This window comes from Ambystoma mexicanum, chromosome 13, assembly GCF_040938575.1.
Source record: "Ambystoma mexicanum isolate Mex_15411 chromosome 13, UKY_AmexF1_1, whole genome shotgun sequence".
NCBI lineage: Eukaryota > Metazoa > Chordata > Amphibia > Caudata > Ambystomatidae > Ambystoma > Ambystoma mexicanum.
In genome coordinates, this window is record NC_090938.1 from 30,143,296 (window position 1) to 30,162,951 (window position 19,656).

General features: G+C 48.4%; 1 protein-coding gene across 1 annotated transcript in view; it reads left to right on the forward strand.

Moving 5' to 3' along the window:
- Positions 1 to 15,978: 15,978 nt before the first annotated feature.
- The window catches only part of LOC138520780 (lumican-like), a 127,852-nt gene continuing 124,174 nt past the window's right edge, over positions 15,979 to 19,656 (forward strand). Inside the window, exon 1 of the mRNA XM_069633079.1 lies at positions 15,979 to 15,998. The gene's annotated coding sequence lies outside the window, so the exon portion shown is untranslated. The remainder of the gene's footprint in view (positions 15,999 to 19,656) is intronic.

Consider the following 19,656-nt stretch of genomic DNA (forward strand, 5'->3'; position numbering starts at 1 on the left):
ACCTGTGTAAAAACCGCACCGAAGTGGAATCAGTGAAACATCTCCTGATGACATGCCCCGAAACAGCCAGACTAAGCGAAGCATCTCTAACTCCATTACTTAAACATTCAGAACTCAGAGAGGCGGGCGTTTGGTGGAAAAAAAACCCATGGACAATAGCAGCAGCTAAAATTATGGAAGCGGCTCTATTAGAATGTCAAAAAACGGCTATTCCAACATTCTGAAAACGAAAGGTTGACAGACTCACAACCAATAAAGAGAAGATAAAGAGAAGAAAACAAACAAACAATAATAATAGCCAGACTGATAGTCAGAATCAGAAGAACAATCACTAGAAGAAACTGAATTTCGTTTTTGTTAAATCAATACATTTTGATAATACACAAAATAAAAAAATAAAAATTGTGATCACCTCTCAGGCTCTTGTTCAGGGGTCTGCAGTATATTTAGTTGTTAATGTTTCATGGTTTGACAATAGCTTTCCTTATGCAGAAGGGGAGTGGAGGGAAGCTGAAGTGAGTAGCGAATGGAAAGAGGGGATGAAACGGATCAAATTGTGTGATCCTGAGGACATCACTCTGTCAGCAAAACCACTTAAAAGCATGGAGAATGTGTCCCTCTACTGACAGCCGTTAACTACCCCCACGCTAAGCTCTACCCCCACACCCAGCATACCCAGGTCCCTCTGTCAGTTTTGCCTTAAGTCTGGCACTGAGTGCAATCTTAACAAGCAACCTGATCAGACATTCAAGTAGTCTTGGGGGTAAGTGTCTTGCCCCGGTCCCAACAGCCTTGGCTTGAATCCAGGCTGCTTAAAGCTGTCCAACAGACTGAACCAACTGAAGGGTGCAAATCGATCGTTCCAGATCCAGGAGGACATTTCCTGCTGGATCACGGATCTGCCCCCCCCCCCTGATCACGAACAGGGCCCACCCAGATGAAAATTCCTGAAGCTGGGGCTGTTGGAAAGAAGCATTATCGGACCACCATACCCATGTCCTCAGAGAAAACTCTGGAGGGTGGAGCCATCGTGAAGATTGGAGCGAGAGGCACACCAGTAAAACCTAGGAGTTTTCCTTGCCATGCACCCTAAAGAAAATCCCACTGAGAAGGAAAACCAAGGAATGGTGTGTAAGCCACAGGCCCCACCGGTGCAGAGCCACCAACCTCCTCCCTGATAATAGTACTTGGGTACAGTGACTACTGCTCCCACGTGGAACCAGCAGGGCAGTCTACTAGTAACAACCCCCTGGACAGATACTAATTGACTCAAGCAATGAATTACCCCAGAGGCAGTGCTACTGGGGAACAGCCAAACACTGCCCGTCTTCTAGGGGAGCTGAAGTGATACAAAGGAAACCCAGGCAATGTACCAGGGGTCCCACTTTACTCTATAAGTGAAGCCTCAGGCTTGTGTCTGCTGTTGCTACGTGGAGGGAGCCAGGGTCAGGGGTCTGCAGGGACTCGGTGCCCATTCCTGGTGCCCCTGACCTTGCAGCCCCTCTCCCTGGCCTCTCCGCCTGGCACCTGGTTGCAGACCTGCACAGCCACGGTACTTCCCTACAGCAGGACCACAGGTTGGCTTTGCCAATGCTTGTGGTTGCGTCACAGCTGCGATTGGTGGAATATAGGATGCTCTGTGTTATATGTTGTGGCATGTTTGAATGTGAGCTGCCCCGACCCCCCCCACACACACACACAATGTATACTGCTTCCCATAGTGCCCTGCTCCCAGAAAAGCCAGGAAGCAGTTACAGATGGCAGGTGGCAGCTAGGCGCACCTTGCAGTAGGTATTGTGGAAACAGAGAAATTGATATGAGGCCGGGAAGCCCAAAAGGAAACACACCAACACAGGTTACAAAGGACATACAAAGCGCTTTATTTCAAAGTTACAAAGTTACCAAAGTCAATTGACATGCGAATAGCTATTCGGCCCTCTGACTCACACGCGAACCTTCAACGTTAGGTTCGCACTGAAAGTGGGAGAGACCGATCATCGGGATGCTTGGGTTTTTATACATTTAGTACTGCATTGGCCAGCCCTCTTACAAGTTAACCATTTCTGGAACCATGGCTAGGGTTCGTAGCCAGGTCGAACATGCAATCTCCATATATTAGATCGGTTCCGCTGATACAGTTACATATTTACACCTAGGTTAAACAGAGGACAGGGTCTTAGTTCATGACCCTAACAGGTAGCCTGCAGACATATTATTCATTCACGTGTGCGGAGGTCACCATAGCCGAAGTCTTACTCGAAATGTCATTCGGCCTCCATTTTGTGATTCGAGGTGACTTCCACACTGCAAGAATACCTAAAATGGCGGCTAGATCCAAGATGGCGGCTTACACAATACATTAAGGTCAAGACCTTGCCGCGGAACCTATGTACATAGTATTCTTTAGACAGCTTGGCGTAGGCCAACATACATTTAAACAATGCGATTGGGGTCACAATATTATATCGATTTCCACAGACCCTCCTTTTGGCCTATGCCAAGTGCTAAAACATTTTTTCCTAATACTTTTGAAAATACTTGAAGGCATTATCATTCATAGGTTCCGCATCATTGTCTGAAATATCAATAGCCATAAAGTTGTTCATAAGAACTTCTTGCAACATGAATTCTTTAGATGCTGTCTTCGGGGTATATATTCTACGCTCTATTGCGCTCATAACTTGGGCACAACATCCCCCTATCATTCCGCATATACTCGGGAGGCATTGAAAACAGCAGCAAAGAAATAACAGAGTCCCTAAAATACCTAAAATGACAGAAAGCACCTTCCACCCCCAAGATCGTAGAGAATCCCAAAACCAAGTACTAAGGCTCCAGTCTCCTACAGGGATATGGACTTCAGAACTAAGAGTGTGTAAATTCTGAATTGCTTTAAATATTGTTGATGAAGAATCTGGTACGAAAACACAGCAAGCGGACCCCACTAATTTACATACTCCACCTCGTTCAGCTAAAATGACATCTAATGCCATTCGATTTTGAAGTGCTACCAATCTTATCGCCTTTTGCTCTAAGGTCATATTGTAAAGTATGTCCGTGGTCCGGTTGATCGTTTTCTCCAATACCCTCGCTAATCCCCTAATGTTTTCTGAATTTGCTATTTGTCCCCAGAAGGGGACTACTGATTTGGCTATATCCCCGAATACTTGTCCAGGGGTATCTCCATCATTATCCCGTCGCGGGCGAGCCTTAGATACCTCTAAGGTACTGGCTATAAACACACCTGGTAACAATATCCCCAAATAACAAGTCCCCTGCCAATCCTTGGGCAACCAGGGAAAAGCTAAACTACCACAAACAAAATAAACGGGTCCCCCTACATACAAAGGCCTATTTTCCCCAGTCAAATTTACAATATTTACACAAGGCTCAAAATCTCCCATTGGCCTAGTGCCATTTCTTTGTACACAGAAAGGGACAGAATCAGGATTGTGATTTACAGAATAAGAAGGAGGCATGGCATCCTTATTGCCTATCGGAGCCATCTTGAAAGAAACTAGATTTTGAAAAGGAAAAGAAAGTTTATCAGACGGCCTAATAGAAGCGATATTAGGTCTACTCCTATTTGCGAAAAGCGAGCATCCCAGGGGAGTCAATTCACGTTTTTCAAATTCATTCAAATTAGTGCCATCGAAGTTCCCTGAGATGCTATCATTCCACCGGCCAAAGAAGAGTGCTCTAAGAGAGGCATAGCAGGAAGTCGTTAGAGGTAGGGGATGTATATACCATCCCAGTCCCTTGTTCCCATGTTGTGGTAAGTGAGTGCAAATCCAACAATTACTCCTATTAAGAATAGCATGCGTAGCATTCATTACTATCATCAAAGTGTTATTATGATATTTCTGTCTATGCCGAGAGTCCCTAGGGGACAGAGTATAAAGGTGTACAGAGGGAGTCAAAACAGTTGGTACAATTTCGGTCGGTAACAGAGGCTTCAAAGGATAAATCTCTTCAAAGTACCAAAGTCCCACGGCAGCAGTTACAAAACTAACAGTAATCAAAACAAGAACACAACAGTACGTTTTCAGGGCCCAGGCACATTGTCCATTGTTCGATTTGGTCACCCCCTTATCTAATAGTTCGATACGAGGAGCAGCGGTGAAGGCGGCAGGCATCATGGTTATCCCGATCGTCGGCCCCAATGTTCGTTGCTGGCGGCACTTCGGCCGCGCGACTTCTTAGTCCTTCCCAACCCTAGCCAACAGAACCCTTATTTCCCTTTGTTCCAAAAAGGAAAGACAATAGTATTTCAATCACTCCTTCTTCCTTTCAAATGCACTATACTCGTGCAGCACGTGGTCGAAGGTTGTACCTGATGGTACCCAAGTTTACTGAATCCAAAAGCAAAGTATCGTCGCTCCCTGAGGGGAGCGTCACGTCGGTGGCGACGGAAGTCGCAGAACTTGAAACAAGAGTTTCCGGAAGTGATTGATCAAGGGAGTGCGGAGACAAAATGGACGGCTCCCCGAGCTCCTCAGGCTCAGAGAACTTCTCCGACGCACTCACAACGCTGCCTGCTACTCCGAGATCAGAGAGTGTAGCATCAGCAAGGGGTTCTGTTTCTTCTGTAACGTGTGGCGTCGGGTGAGGGATCTTCTTGATGTGTGTTGCATGTATCCAGTTCTTCTTTCCTGCCACCCGCACTGCCGTCCTGGTGACCAATAAAACCTGGTAGGGTCCCCGCCAGCGAGGCGCGAGACAGGAAGACCTTTCGTAGGCCTTTACCAGGATCCAGCTGCCGGGCAATATATCGTGTCCTGGGCCCGTAAACCGTACAGGTAAGGCGGCATTCACCTGGTGGTAGATGAAATACAGGTTTTTAGTCAATTGATTACAATAATCTACAAGCAATACATTCTCCACATCCCTCAGGGCTTTAGGTTTAGGGAGGCCCCAAATATTAGCAGGCCTTCCCATTACTACCTCGAATGGAGAAAGCCCAGTTCTAGTCTGGGGTGTGGTGCGCATAGCTAACAATACAATGGGTAAAGCATCTGGCCATTTTAATTTAGTGTCAGCACATGTTTTTGCAAGTTTGTTTTTCAAAATACCGTTGTGTCTTTCTACCAACCCCGCACTTTGAGGGTGCCTAGCTGAATGAAAACGTTTCTCAATCCCTAAGGCAACACATATTTGCGATATTACAGCTGCGATGAAATGTGGGCCGTTATCCGACCAGATTATCCTCGGGAGCCCAAATCGAGGAAAATATTCTTTCACCAAGATCTTTGCGGTGGTCATGGCGGTAGCATCTTTGGCAGGGAAAGCCTCGACCCACTTGCTAAAAGCACAAATGATAACAAGAACATATTTCAAGTTATTACAACGTTCCATTTCAATGAAATCAAGGTGAATGGTTTCAAAGGGGACAGAGGGGGGCCCGAAACTTCCCCTTGGAGTCACTGTCCCTTTACCCACATTGTGTTGTAGGCAAATCATACAATTTCTAACATGTCTTTTTGCAGTTTCCAAAATTTTATCATTCACCCAAACCTGCTGTAATATCTTCGCAATTTGCTGGGCACACACATGTGTTGGACCGTGTGCCATTGTGACCATTGCTAATACATAAGAATCAGGAAGCAACCATTTCCCGTCAGATGCGTCCACCCAACACCCTTCGTCATCCAATTTCCCTATGCCTTCAGCCCATTTCCTAGATTCTTCAACAGAGGCATCAGTCTGAATATCTCGCGCAGACCCAATGCCTTCATCTATTATACAACCATCTCTCACTTCCCTTGAGGTATACATGTCTGTGCTAAGGTCTGTGTCTGTTTGTCTAGCTATCGAATCTGCAAAAGCATTTCCCTTGCCCACATCGTCTATGACCTTCCGATGTGCTGCACATTTCATGATCGCTAGTTGTTCAGGGAGTGAGAGTGCTGAGAGTAGTTGTACTATTAAGGGGCCATGCTGAATCTTGGTCCCATGTGAGGTCAGAAACCCTCTTTCCGACCACAGTTTTCCGAAGTTGTGAGCCACCCCAAAGGCGTACTGACTATCCGTATAAATATTAACTCTATGCCCTTGGGAGAGTTCACAAGCACGGGTCAACGCTATAATCTCTGCGGCCTGCGCGGAGTTATGCGGAATCCTTTTAGTTTCTACAATCTTATTCAAAGTAGTAACTGCATAAGCAGCTGTAGATGTGCCATTCGGAAGTTTAAAGCAGGAGCCATCACAAAACAGCTCCCCTTCCGCATTCTCCAAAGGAGTATCTGAAAGGTCTATTCTGCCCTTTGTTTCTTGTTCGGTGGCGTACAGGCAGTCATGTGATCCATCTTCGCCGCAAGCAGAAGTTTGCGGGAGAGGCAAAAGTTCAGCCGGATTGAGAACACAACACCTTTTAATTTGGATATGAGGAGCAAATAGAACTAATTCATACCTGGTCAACCGGGCAGAAGTAAGGTGTTGTGTTTGAGTTTTATTCAATAGAATATCAACAGAGTGAGGTACCATCAGAATCAAATCGTGGCCTAGGACCATCCCCTCACTCTGTTTTACAGACGCAGCAGCAGCAGCAACAGCGCGCAGACATCGCGGCAAAGCGCCTGCAACAGGATCGAGGGCGGAGGAATAATAGCCGCACGGCCTATTCTTCCCTCCATGTTCCTGCGTTAACACAGAGAAAGAACATCCATTACATTCATGCACAAACAACACAAAGGCCTTATCGTAATTTGGTGTACCCAGAACCGGTGCTGAACACAGCGCGGCTTTGAGAAGCTCAAATGATCGTTGATGTTCCGATTCCCATGGCAGTGGCAAAGAAATGCCCTTCCTCGTCAAAGCCAACATCGGTTTTACCACTAGGGCAAAGTTCGGGATCCACAGTCTACAGTAGGACGCCATCCCTATCAGGGCTCTGACTTCCGTTTGTGTTTTTGGGACAGACATGCCAGAAATGTGTTTTATTCGTTCAGGTGTCAATCTTCTCCCCTCCTTTGACAGGAGGTAGCCTAAATAGGTAACCTCCTGGCAACAATATTGAAATTTCTTAAGTGAAGCTTTGTGACCATGTTCAGCTAAATGAAGAAGCAACAATATAGTGCCTTCTTTACAAGCTTTCTCAGAGTCTGCAGCTAAGAGCAAATCGTCTACATATTGAAGCGGCATGCAAGTAGGTGGCAGTTCAAGGGTGTCGAGCTGCTCTTTTAAGGCTCTACTATAGATACTAGGACTTTCAGTGTACCCTTGAGGTGCCCTTGTGAATGTAAATGAGCGTCTCCCCAAGGTGAACGCAAACAAATACCTGCTCTCCTTGTGTATCGGAATACTAAAGAAGGCGTTTTTCAAATCTACGACACTGAAGTGCATAGCCGTAGCAGGGATCATTGTTAAGATTGTTGTTACATCCGGCACGATTGGAAATTGTGGGGCCACTACCCGGTTAATAGCACGAAGATCTATTATAAACCGGTACGGAATTGCATTGTCGCCTTTCTTATATACCGGCAAGATCGGACTATTACATAAGCTACCTGTAATCTCTTCGATCACTCCACGATGTACAAAATCGGAGACAATGCATTTCAAAGCGCGCTCGCCCTCAACTGAAATTTTATATTGCGGAATGCGCGGTAGTTTAACCCCATGTTTCAATACTATCTTAACAGGGTCAATGCGCAATATCCCGACATCATTGTCGTCTATTGCCCACAAATATTCTGGGACAATGTCAAATTTGGGAGGTAGAGGTCGGGTCAAGTATTGGGAGTTAAAGGGTTGCTGTGGTGAGACTGTTAATCTTATTCCGTCAGGGGAACAATGAATCACTGCGTTCAATTTCTTCAACAAATTCAACCCCAGCAAATTTTCTCCACAGTTCGAAGTAAGAAGAAAAGGGCACTGGTCTGTAAAAGGGCCCAAAGAAACGGGTACCGGTGCAGAGACCGGACAAACAGTTGGTATACCAGAGAACCCTATAGAAACATTAGTTTGCCCTGACAGGGGGATGTTTGGAACCCGAGAATGGTCGATGGAGCACTTCTGTGCTCCAGTGTCGATCAAGAACTGATGTTTCCTATTCCCCACCAATAATTCAACATAGGGGCCCTTCTGAATGACGGGAATAGGTAAAGGTTCCAAACGCTGCTTCGGGCAATCCTAATAAGGCAGAACTTCATCAAAGGGAAATTCCTCAGAAAGATAGGCGGCGGAAGGGTGATCAAATATATTTCTCGAGTCCATACTCGGAGTCTGATTTTCCCGTGAAAAAGGTTGCTGTGGATCTTGTAAAAGCTGACCCCTATCAGGGCCCCCTGCTCCAGGGCGGCCCCGTGGTCGCCTACCCATACCTCCGAATGTGCCTCCTGACCTCTGACGGAGGGCAGGGCACTGTGCTCGCCAGTGACCTTCCTGGCGGCAATAAGCACACTGATTAATATTGATAGAACTTAGAGGAGTATTTCCTCTTGGAATGTACTGACCTCTAGTTTGTGTCGTACCTCCTCTGGGGTGCCTGACAATTTGCTGCAACAATACCTTAGTCTTTAGGTCACCCCTTCTTTTTTCGATTTTCTCCTTTTCGTTATTAACCCGATTCTCATAATACTGAGCCATATGCAAAACCTCTGACTTAGATTTTGCCTGCCAAGCGCTCTCTGAGGACATAATTTGTGACTGGATGTCGGGCAACAATCCACGCACAAATTTGTCCACAAACAACCTCTTCCCCGACTCTGTACCTAAATCCTGTCCACTGAAGTCGGAGAACACCTGTTCGAATCTATTAAAGAATTCGGTAGTACCTTCAGTTTTCCCTTGGACGCAGGCCGTAAGCTTGTCCCAAATAATCCTTTTTTCTGGGATTATAGTTTTTAATTTGGCAACTATTCTATCGGGTAAAGTGAGTATAACCTGGGGTGGTTTCTCAGCAGCTGGTCGTTCCCCATCTATTCTAGTCAAATTTACCCATGTATCCCCTAACCCCGGCACATCATCTATTGTTCGTACCTGTTTCCATACATCAACAGGTAAAAGCACTGGAAACAATAAATCCATGTCACTTAAGGTGAACACAGAAGACTGCAAAACGGATTCTATTTCTTTGTAAAATCCTGTCGGGTTCTTCCTGATGTCAGGGACTGATTGTCTAATCGTGTTCACTTCCTGTCGAGAGAACGGGACGTGAACAAACTGTGATACGTAATGTGCAGGGATATCCACCGCGGGAGTACCAGCCACCGCGTTGGCGGGGATTTCTACTTTTGGGACAAGGGTCGGAGGGACCTCTCTCATAGGCAACTGAGATATAGGGACCTCCGACCGCTTACTAAGTAAGAAAGGCCAAATCGAGCGCTAAAGCAGCTGTAGAAGTGTCGGGCGAAAAAGCTCTTTTACAAATACCTAATAACTCTGTGGGGCAACCAACCTTTTTCCTTATACATTCCTCCTGTAAATGCTGTACCATCACTTGGATCACTTTCCTTTGCATTTCTACCGTGTATTGACTATATGTGTCATATACCTCATCTGGCGGTATCGATGGATCCGAGATCCACCGAATCGCATCTCTGGTACAAATCCGTACTTCCTCAGGTGCTGATCTTCGGCACGAAAGGAACCGTTTCTGCACATATATCCTATCGTCTTCATCATCCTCGTTTTGTAACCTTTCAAAATCTCTTCTAAACTCAAACAACCTATCGACATGCCCATATACTTTCTGCTCTGTATCCCTCGAGAGTGCCAAGGCATTCAGATCTCTCACCCCTTGTGGGAGATCCGAAGTCTGCAATCTACCCCACATTACACATAAATGAATCCCCAGTCCTTCAATAAAGACGTTTTTCTCGGGAAAGTCGTGCAAATTAGATAATGTTGAAAATACATCAGTTTGATCACCTTTTTCCATGCAATGTTTAGCCCAAGCAAATAGTTCCTGTTTCCTGCCTGCAGGAACAGTACTACGAGTCACTATTCTCGACCCTGCACCAGGATCTGATTTAATAAACACAGGACTCCCCGAAATTGAACCTAACATGGGTGCAGGGGAAAGAGGTAATGTAACAGACGAAATAGACGGAGGAGCGACAACTAAGGAACTAGGGGTAGTAGGCTGTGTAAGAGGAGTAGGAATAACGATAGGAGCAATAGCAGGAATGGGAAGAGCGCCCACAACAGGAGCATACGGAGGTGGCGCTGAAGAATCAGGCCTCCGTCCGTTTAATATTTTCTCAATAAACTCCTCGGAAACATGGAAATCTTTAGAAGGGTAAATTTTCTGGACTCCGAGCGAAAAAGCTCTGTCCATTTTCTGGGTTTCATCTAATCGTTTTTCCTTGTCATATAACAATGCCTTTTCGGCATTCGTTTTATGACGTCGTGCATGTTTATCCCTACTTTTAAGCTGCTGTAATGCTTCCTTTTTCCAGTTTTGTAACACATCAAAGGCTGCTGGCCTAGCCTTTTTCTTAAGCAAGATCGACTCTAAGTATTCGATACGGGGGATCTCAAAACTACCATTGATTGGCCACTGAAATTCGGAGGCATTTCTGGTCTGTCTGTGCCAAATGTCATTAAATACAATACTACCAATGCCATACTTACAGTACATAGTACACGCCGGCGACCCCTCCTGTGGTGCCGGACGGCTAAATTCCAAAGATTGTCGATCGCTGCGGAATAGAGCCCTAAAACAGCTAGACAATTTCCCAGGCATTTCTCAAAGAATTGGTGTTACCTGGTCCAATAATTGTGTCTGCAGATACAATACACAATACGCCAAATTCAAATTGTCAGGGTTAAATTAAGAGCCGGGTCACGACTACACCTGACCAAACCTAAGGAGGACCGTACGGTTTACAAAGGACTTCAACTAACAAATTTTACCTGCGTTCGGTGGTTTCGGCAAATCTGCCCGCCTCGGAATTGGACCCTCGTCAAGATGCCGTGTCAGACCACACGACTATCGTCCAAGGATCGGATCGTGCAGCGCTGCCGAGGTATCGCGTCTCGATCGGTCGGGCCCGCAGAATCACACCGTCCGATCCCAGTTCGATAGTCTGCGTCAACCTTCAATGATCCGGCATCAATCTTGAGGGTCCCTATTCGGGCGCCAACTGTGGAAACAGAGAAATTGATATGAGGCCGGGAAGCCCAAAAGGAAACACACCAACACAGGTTACAAAGGACATACAAAGCGCTTTATTTCAAAGTTACAAAGTTACCAAAGTCAATTGACATGCAAATAGCTATTCGGCCCTCTGACTCACACGCGAACCTTCAACGTTAGGTTCGCACTGAAAGTGGGAGAGACCGATCATCGGGATGCTTGGGTTTTTATACATTTAGTACTGCATTGGCCAGCCCTCTTACAAGTTAACCATTTCTGGAACCATGGCTAGGGTTCGTAGCCAGGTCGAACATGCAATCTCCATATATTAGATCGGTTCCGCTGATACAGTTACATATTTACACCTAGGTTAAACAGAGGACAGGGTCTTAGTTCATGACCCTAACAGGTAGCCTGCGGACATATTATTCATTCACGTGTGCGGAGGTCACCATAGCCGAAGTCTTACTCGAAATGTCATTCGGCCTCCATTGTGTGATTCGAGGTGACTTCCACACTGCAAGAATACCTAAAATGGCGGCTAGATCCAAGATGGCGGCTTACACAATACATTAAGGTCAAGACCTTGCCGCGGAACCTATGTACATAGTATTCTTTAGACAGCTTGGCGTAGGCCAACATACATTTAAACAATGTGATTGGGGTCACAATATTATATCGATTTCCACAGTATCACATTGTGATGTTCTATTTTAGCATCACATGAAAACAGAATACTCTGCGTGTAGGAGTAGTGGTGCGAACATCATTTAGTAAGCGCCAACTCATCGGAAAACTAGTCTCAGGGCGCTGTGGAAAATACATAATCCAAAGTCAAGAAATAACCCCTGCTAACAAAAAGAAAATTACTAAAACAGCCAATACATCCCATGTCATTCTTTGAGGTGCTTAAAAGGAGTGAGAGAATTAATAAAACAGCCAATTAAAGGAGTGAGAGAATTAATAAAACAGCCAATACATCCCACGTCATTCTTCGAGGTGCTTGAAAGGAGTGAGAGAATTAATAAAACAGCCAATACATCCCACGTCATTCTTCGAGGTGCTTGAAAGGAGTGAGAGAATTAATAAAACAGCCAATACATCCCACGTCATTATTCGAGGTGCTTAAAAGGAGTGAGAGAATTAATAAAACAGCCAATACATCCCACGTCATTCTTCGAGGTGCTTAAAAGGAGTGAGAGAATTAATAAAACAGCCAATACATCCCACGTCATTCTTCGAGGTGCTTGAAAGGAGTGAGAGAATTAATAAAACAGACAATACATCCCACGTCATTCTTCGAGGTGCTTGAAAGGAGTGAGAGAATTAATAAAACAGTCAATACATCCCACGTCATTCTTCGAGGTGCTTGAAAGGAGTGAGAGAATTAATAAAACAGACAATACATCCCACGTCATTCTTCGAGGTGCTTGAAAGGAGTGAGAGAATTAATAAAACAGACAATACATCCCACGTCATTCTTCGAGGTGCTTGAAAGGAGTGAGAGAATTAATAAAACAGACAATACATCCCACGTCATTATTCGAGGTGCTTGAAAGGAGTGAGAGAATTAATAAAACAGACAATACATCCCACGTCATTCTTCGAGGTGCTTGAAAGGAGTGAGAGAATTAATAAAACAGACAATACATCCCACGTCATTCTTCGAGGTGCTTGAAAGGAGTGAGAGAATTAATAAAACAGCCAATACATCCCACGTCATTCTTCGAGGTGCTTAAAAGGAGTGAGAGAATTAATAAAACAGCCAATACATCCCACGTCATTCTTCGAGGTGCTTGAAAGGAGTGAGAGAATTAATAAAACAGCCAATACATCCCACGTCATTCTTCGAGGTGCTTAAAAGGAGTGAGAGAATTAATAAAACAGTCAATACATCCCACGTCATTCTTTGAGGTGCCTAACACGGGTGGAAGTGCCGATTCGATGGGATCTTGCAGGTGTGGGGCAGAGCTCTTTCTGACATGTATGTTGGAAGGTATTCCGCAGTCGCAGGCGCCTGTTGCCGTGAAAGGTTTTACGCGATGTGCCCAGGGCTGGCCTTGGGGGAGCCTAGCCGGGTGCATTGTTCACCTACATAGTACAGATGCTGGGGCGCACCCCTTTCACATGCTGCCATACCTGCGTAAGGACCCTGCCCTGAACCAACTCCTTGACGATGATGCAACATGTGAGCCGATGTTCTGAGGTCACGTGTCACGCACACAGCAGGCCCTCGTCCTGCGTGCAGCTTTAGCGGGGCTTCTATGCGCTACCTAAATACACGCAAGGCGGGAATATAGCGTGGTAACAAAGGAACCCTAGGGTTGTAGGGAGGGGCCTAGAAAGCAAGGGTACTGGGCCCCAATAAACATGTCAACATATCTGTGCACCAATATCTCAAAGGAAAATACTAAGTTCAAACAACCAAGACTAGTATAAAAGCCTAATCTCGTTTTCGGGTGTCCAGTCTCCTTACTTTGGGAGATCTGTGGACGGTCGGTCTGAGGGAGGTAAGGTAACCCACTCAACGTACAGTAAACAAATATTTAGGGTGCAAAAAAGTGGAGGGAAAGGAGCTCCTAAATATCAATGGTGCGCCCAAAGGCAGTGTGATCAAAGACCGTTTAATTGTTTCAATTAGAACTGTTTTCACTTATTCAAAGTGCAAAATCATAAAGAAACGAGCAATCGAAAAACAGCACAAATCAAAATTAATTCAGAAAACGAAGCAAGCCGAGATCAATAATAGCATCCATTATGTCTGATTCATTGATGCTGGGAACGCATGTGTGAATTCGCAGTAATACACAATAATCGAGGAGTATAAATGTTGACATTCAATCAAACGTTATGTCGGTTTGGTACATAAAATGGCGAAGATCTGCAATACTACAGATTCAAAGCCTAATGAAATGCCTTGAGTGCACATTCAAGTTTGGAGGGTTTTCAAGTTGCCCTCCGAGTCTCGGTGGATCGTGGAAATTAGTGGCAAACAGGATCTAAAAAACAGGGGGCCATTAATATGTTATGGTTCCCTGGAATCTTCACGTTTCGGCAGTCATGAAGTATATTTAGGCCGCCTTCATCAGGGCGTCAAGTTGAGGGCCCAGCCGGGACTTTGATCCCAAGTGCCGGATTTGCTCATCAATGGAGTGCGTGTCAGTGAGTGAGGCCATCACGGCTGAATGGAGACAAGGTGGAGCCCTGTGCGGCTGCCTTGGACCAGGTCCGAGGGGGCCGGTGGAACCCAGAAGTTATCCTGTGGTTGTTATTCCCCGTGTATGGTTAAGATGCGTCCGTACTGTGGTGTAAGGGCGGAGGGGGATAAGTCCTCTCCAGGTCTTTGGAGGCAGGTATAGCACACGTCCTGTCCTTCCTGTGGTTATCGATCCCAATACTCGTGAGGAAAATGAATTCTCCGGTTCTTGATCCCTGCGGGGACTGTCTCTCCGTGTGCCGCGTGGTCGCTGCTCCTTTCAGACCGTTTTCATCAGCAAGCTGTCTCTGGGCGCCTGGACTCGCGCCCATAGGCGCTACATAAATAGAGCTAGTGGTTAGCGTCGATGCGGCGCGTTGCGCGTCGAATGCCCTTCAAAGTCTCTGTGTGCCGCGTGGTCGCTGCTCCTGGTGGGAGGTTTGGGGCGGCAGAGGGCTCTGTACACTAGCACGACCGCGCTCGACTGGCCATTAGTGTTACTGGGGGCCGCTCTGGACCCCCAGCGGGCCCCCTTAAACTGTGCATAGCCGAGTCCTTTATGGCACAGACTGGTGTTATAACGATAGATGAAAATGTGCATTTTTAACAACTGCGGCCATTTCGGGTACAAAGGAAAGGTGTCTATGAAAAAGTGCACCCAGATTCCTGTCCACCACCCCCGGAGCTTGGGGAGACCCCAGACTAGAGGGCTAAGAACGTGGGAGTGGGGGGGGGGGGGGCAGTTTGCCCCCACTGACTCCTCCGTGGAGGTCTGTCCAAGCCCGGCTGCCATCTGCGCACAGTGGGCATTGCAGGCCCCACTTCCCTATAACTGGCACTAGAGGGGGCATAGAAGGGGGTACAGACTGACCTCACCCCCGTGGTACCCCGCATGTCAAGAGGCAGAGATGATATTGCTCAACTTGACCTTCTGAGTCCTGTCTTTCAGAAAGGATTCCAGCCTGACCAAGACGCTGATCGAGAACTCTATGGTCGACCGCGTGGCACGCTGCCAGCAGATCCAATAGGGTCGGGGCTGTTGGGCTGCCCTGTCATGACCGCACCGAGTGCTATGCACTGACTCTTGCGTTACCTCGTCACCGCTGGATGGGCTTCAGCCTTGAATGTTCGGCCTCGCTACCAACGCTGAACCAAGAAAGCTTAGCAATTTACCTCGGCCAATGAACCGTCCTGAACTCTGGCTGTGCTGGGGAACAGCTGTGGGCCTGGGGGAAACAGCTGTGGGACTGTGGCTGTAGGACTGTGAAAACAGCTGTGGGACTGTGACGTGTTCAATACTTGCTGCCAGACGTAGAAAAGCCTGCCAGCCCAATATCTGCTTATTCCTCAGGCCAAAGGTTAGGTTATCAGTAAACAGACCCGTCTTTCATCCTTTCAAGTGGGACACAATGAGCAGCACCGCGTTGGCATACAGTAACACCTATTATTTCCAGTGCCACGAAGCCAGGCGTCGCAAGACGCCAGCGTGTCACCTGAACGCCGCCCGGATTCCTGGGCGAGTTAATCCCCACCTGCCTCCCAGCTTTTCCCCGATGGCCAGGTAGAGGCCAGGCCACGCGCACGGAAGCCTGCTCCCCTGTCCCACCTGCAGCAGGTGGGCGCACACCTGTCATTACCGGGGTCTTTAAATGCGTGCTCCAGCCGCCGGGGCCCAATGACCCAAGAAAGGACCCCGCAGCTAGCTCCACCGGGCCTGAGGAGGTATGTGCTGTGGCGAGGGACCGGCGGTGAGTGGTTGGGGGCACAGAGCCAGGGGCTACTTGGGGGGTACACTTGTCATTCGTGGCCTTTAACAAGGGGGTGCCCCAGTCACACCCAAGACCTGGTGCCGCGGGAAGGTCCCCTCTTGCCCCCTACCCCAGAAGCATTGTGCCGTGGGGAGCTGTTGTGGGCCATAGAGCCAGGGCCTAGTTGGAGGGCCGGTGGGGGGTGCGGGGGCACTTGTCATTGTTAAAGGCGTTGCAAGCATCGGGCACACAGCGCCTGCTGCAGCGGGAGGGTCCCCTTTCGGGCCCTGCTCCCCTGAAGGTATAGTGCGGAAGGGGGGGTTGGGGGGGGTCTGGGAGGGAATGCTTAGGTGGGGGGTGGGGAGTGAGGCCTCTGGCCCGGCTGCAGCTTTTGTTCCCGGTCTCTCCGGCTCCCTAGGACCTCCACTCGGCGCGGCCCGACTCATCCTGGCGCCTAGCCCAGGGCAGCAGCGCAAAGGCCCTATACCATTACAGTATGGGCCTGGGAGGGGCCGGGGGGGGGGGGGGGGGGGCACGAGCGGGGAGGGACTGGTGATGAAGAGAGCTAGCTAGGGAGGGAGCCAGGAGAAGGGGGTATGGCACTGAGTGTGCAGGGGCCGAATAACAAGGCTGGCAGGGTGGGTGGGGGCTGGGGGAGTGCAGTGGGGAGTGGGATATGAAGGGGTGTGTGGAAGTGGTGGGGGGCAAGGGGGCACAAGAGAGGAAGCAATGGTGAAGAGCGGGGGGGGGGTGTGAAGGAGAGAGGAGTGGCCCCTGAGAAGGAATGAGGCGAGGAAGAGCGGGGGGGGGGGGGGTGAAGGAGAGAGGAGTGGCCCCTGAGACGGAATGAGGCGAGGAAGAGCGGATGTGGGGGGTGGGGGTGGGATGGGGCTTGAGAGCAGGAGGATGGGATGAAACAGTAACAGTAGAGTGACAGACAGGGCCGGCAGGCGGGGAGGGGTCCTTTTCCAAATGCTGCACGGGGGCTAATTGGTGTAACTATGTGTCTGCAGTAAAGCCATTTCTCAAAGATGGGCCACTATCACAGACGAGTTTTTGCCTTATTAGGTACAGTGACGAATGGAATACCCTCCCATTTTTTCAATGTTTGTGGGAGGACTTTTGTTTTTGTGAGAATTAAAAATCACCGTGTTTCACTGTTCTTTACTTTGCTAAGGGCGCGTCAACGGTATTTCCCAAAATATCCCCAAACTGTGGCTAATACACGTCAGACAAGCAGGGGCGTTGCTAGGGGGGGGGGGGGGGCTAAGGGGGCTATAGCCCCTGGTCTTTTGGTTGTAGCCCCGGATAGAATCTCAGGAGCTACAGCCAAATGGCTAGCTAGCCCCCAGTCCCAACAGTTCCGACATCAGCTTAGCCCCGGGTCTTTTCCAGACCTAGCAACTCCCCTGCAGACAAGTGCATTGCTTTTTTTCTTGAAAGCTATCGCGCCCCCACTACTTACACACCCCCCCAGAACTGGCGCCACTTGGAGTCTGCCTGGCCAGGCTTTCATGAACGCACACTGTACTTTTAGAAAGAATACATCCGAATTGTTAGTCCCCAAATGACGCACATTCCACGACTATATAACGTGTGCATCTCACCGGCGCTCTGCGGGCACGTGGTATCATAAACGAGCGGCCTTCGCCATTGTGTGCACACACAGCAAGCACTGCTGAGCACAGAGCAAGCAATGCTGCACACCGAGCAAGCACTGCTGCGCACCGAGCAAGCAGTGCTGCGCACCGAGCAAGCACTGCTGCGCACCGAGCAAGCAATGCTGCGCACCGAACAAGCAATGCTGCGCACCGAGCAAGCACTGCTGCACACCGAGCAAGCAATGCTGCGCACTGAACAAGCAATGCTGCACACCGAGCAAGCACTGCTGCACACACAGCAAGCACTGCTGCACACCGAGCAGGCAATGCTGCACACCGAGCAAGCAATGCTGCATACAGAGCAAGCAATGCTGCACACCGAACAAGCAATGCTGCACACTGAGCAAGCAATGCTGCACACACAGCAAGCACTGCTGCACACTGAGTAGGCAATGCTTCACACTGAACAAGCAATTCTACACACACAGCGAGCACTGCTGCACACTGAGCAAGCAATGCTGCACACCGAGCAAGCACTGCTGCACACCGAGCAGGCAATGCACACCGAACAAGCAATGCTGCACACACAGGAAGCACTGCTGCACACCGAGCAAGCAATGCTGCACACTGAGCCAGCACTGCTGCACACCGAGCAGGCAATGCTGCACACCGAACAAGCAATGCTGCACACACAGGAAGCACTGCTGCACACCGAGCAAGCAATGCTGCACACCGAGCAAGCAATGCTGCACACTGAGCAAACAATGCTGCACACTGAGCAAGCAATGTTGCACACCTAGCAAGCAATGTGGCACACACAGCAAGCACTGCTTCACACCAAGCAAGCAATGCTGCACACTGAGCAAGCAATGTGGCACACCGAACAGGCACTGCTGCACACCGAGCAAGCAATACTGCACACACAGCAAGCACTGCTGCACACCGAACAAGCAATGCTGCACACTGAGCAAGCACTGCTGCACACCGAGCAAGCAATGCTGCACACTGAGCAAGCAATGCAGCACACACAGCAAGCACTGCTGCACTCCAAGCAAGCAATGCTGCACACTGAGCAAGCAATGCGGCACACACAGCAAGCACTGCTGCACATCGAGCAAGCAATGCTGCACACCGAGCAAGCAATGCTGCACAACGAGCAAGCACTGCTGCACACCGTTGCATTTCCCAACATAGAATAGGACTCCCAGTCCAATAACAACTCGAATTTGTGTGATTTATTTAAAAACCTCTCAAGGTCCACGTGCTCTGACCAAGGTCCTCACTATTTCCCTCTGCATAGGAGGGTGTCATAAAATGTATAGTACAGTACGACCTCAATATCACATGCTATCAAAACCTGGGTGGCCTTGAAAGCCTTCCAAGGTGTAGAACGCCCTCCACGTGGCCAGCATGGCATGCTTTAGCTTAAATCACAGAACCTCAGACGCCTCCTTTGCACAGGAAGCTTTAAAAAAAATAGCGCTACGATTCTTTGGAAACACAGGAATGAGAGGGCCCCAGCTGATAGCAGGCCGCAAACGGGTTCCAGACTTCCAGTCCAGCTACCCGGGCGTTGCAAGGTAACATAAACTGCATGTTCTCTTTTGAAGGCTGTGCTTTATCTTCATCAAGAACAGCCAGTAAAAGTAATATTGTAGTTTAACCAACAGATAGTGCCTAGGGGCCCCTTTCATTTGAAAAGGATGAAAGGCCCTAACGCCATCTCTGCCGAGAGAACGCGTGAGGAAAAAGGGAGAGAAAGACAAGCAAGGCGAGGAAGAACGATGAGATGGAGGGAGAGGAGGGGATATCAAAATGCCTGTGCGAGAGAGGACGAGAAAGAAACGCGGTAGGAACAGGAACACGGATGAACTAGAGGAGACAGCGTGGCTTTAAGTGGGCCAGGGCCCTACCAGGGTTGGCACTCCAGCTTTGTGATCAGACCCTGCTGGTGTCCGTGCAATAAACCTCGGGTCATTGAAACACAATAGGAGACAACTCGGTACTCGTCCCCGCACAGTGCAGCTAGAA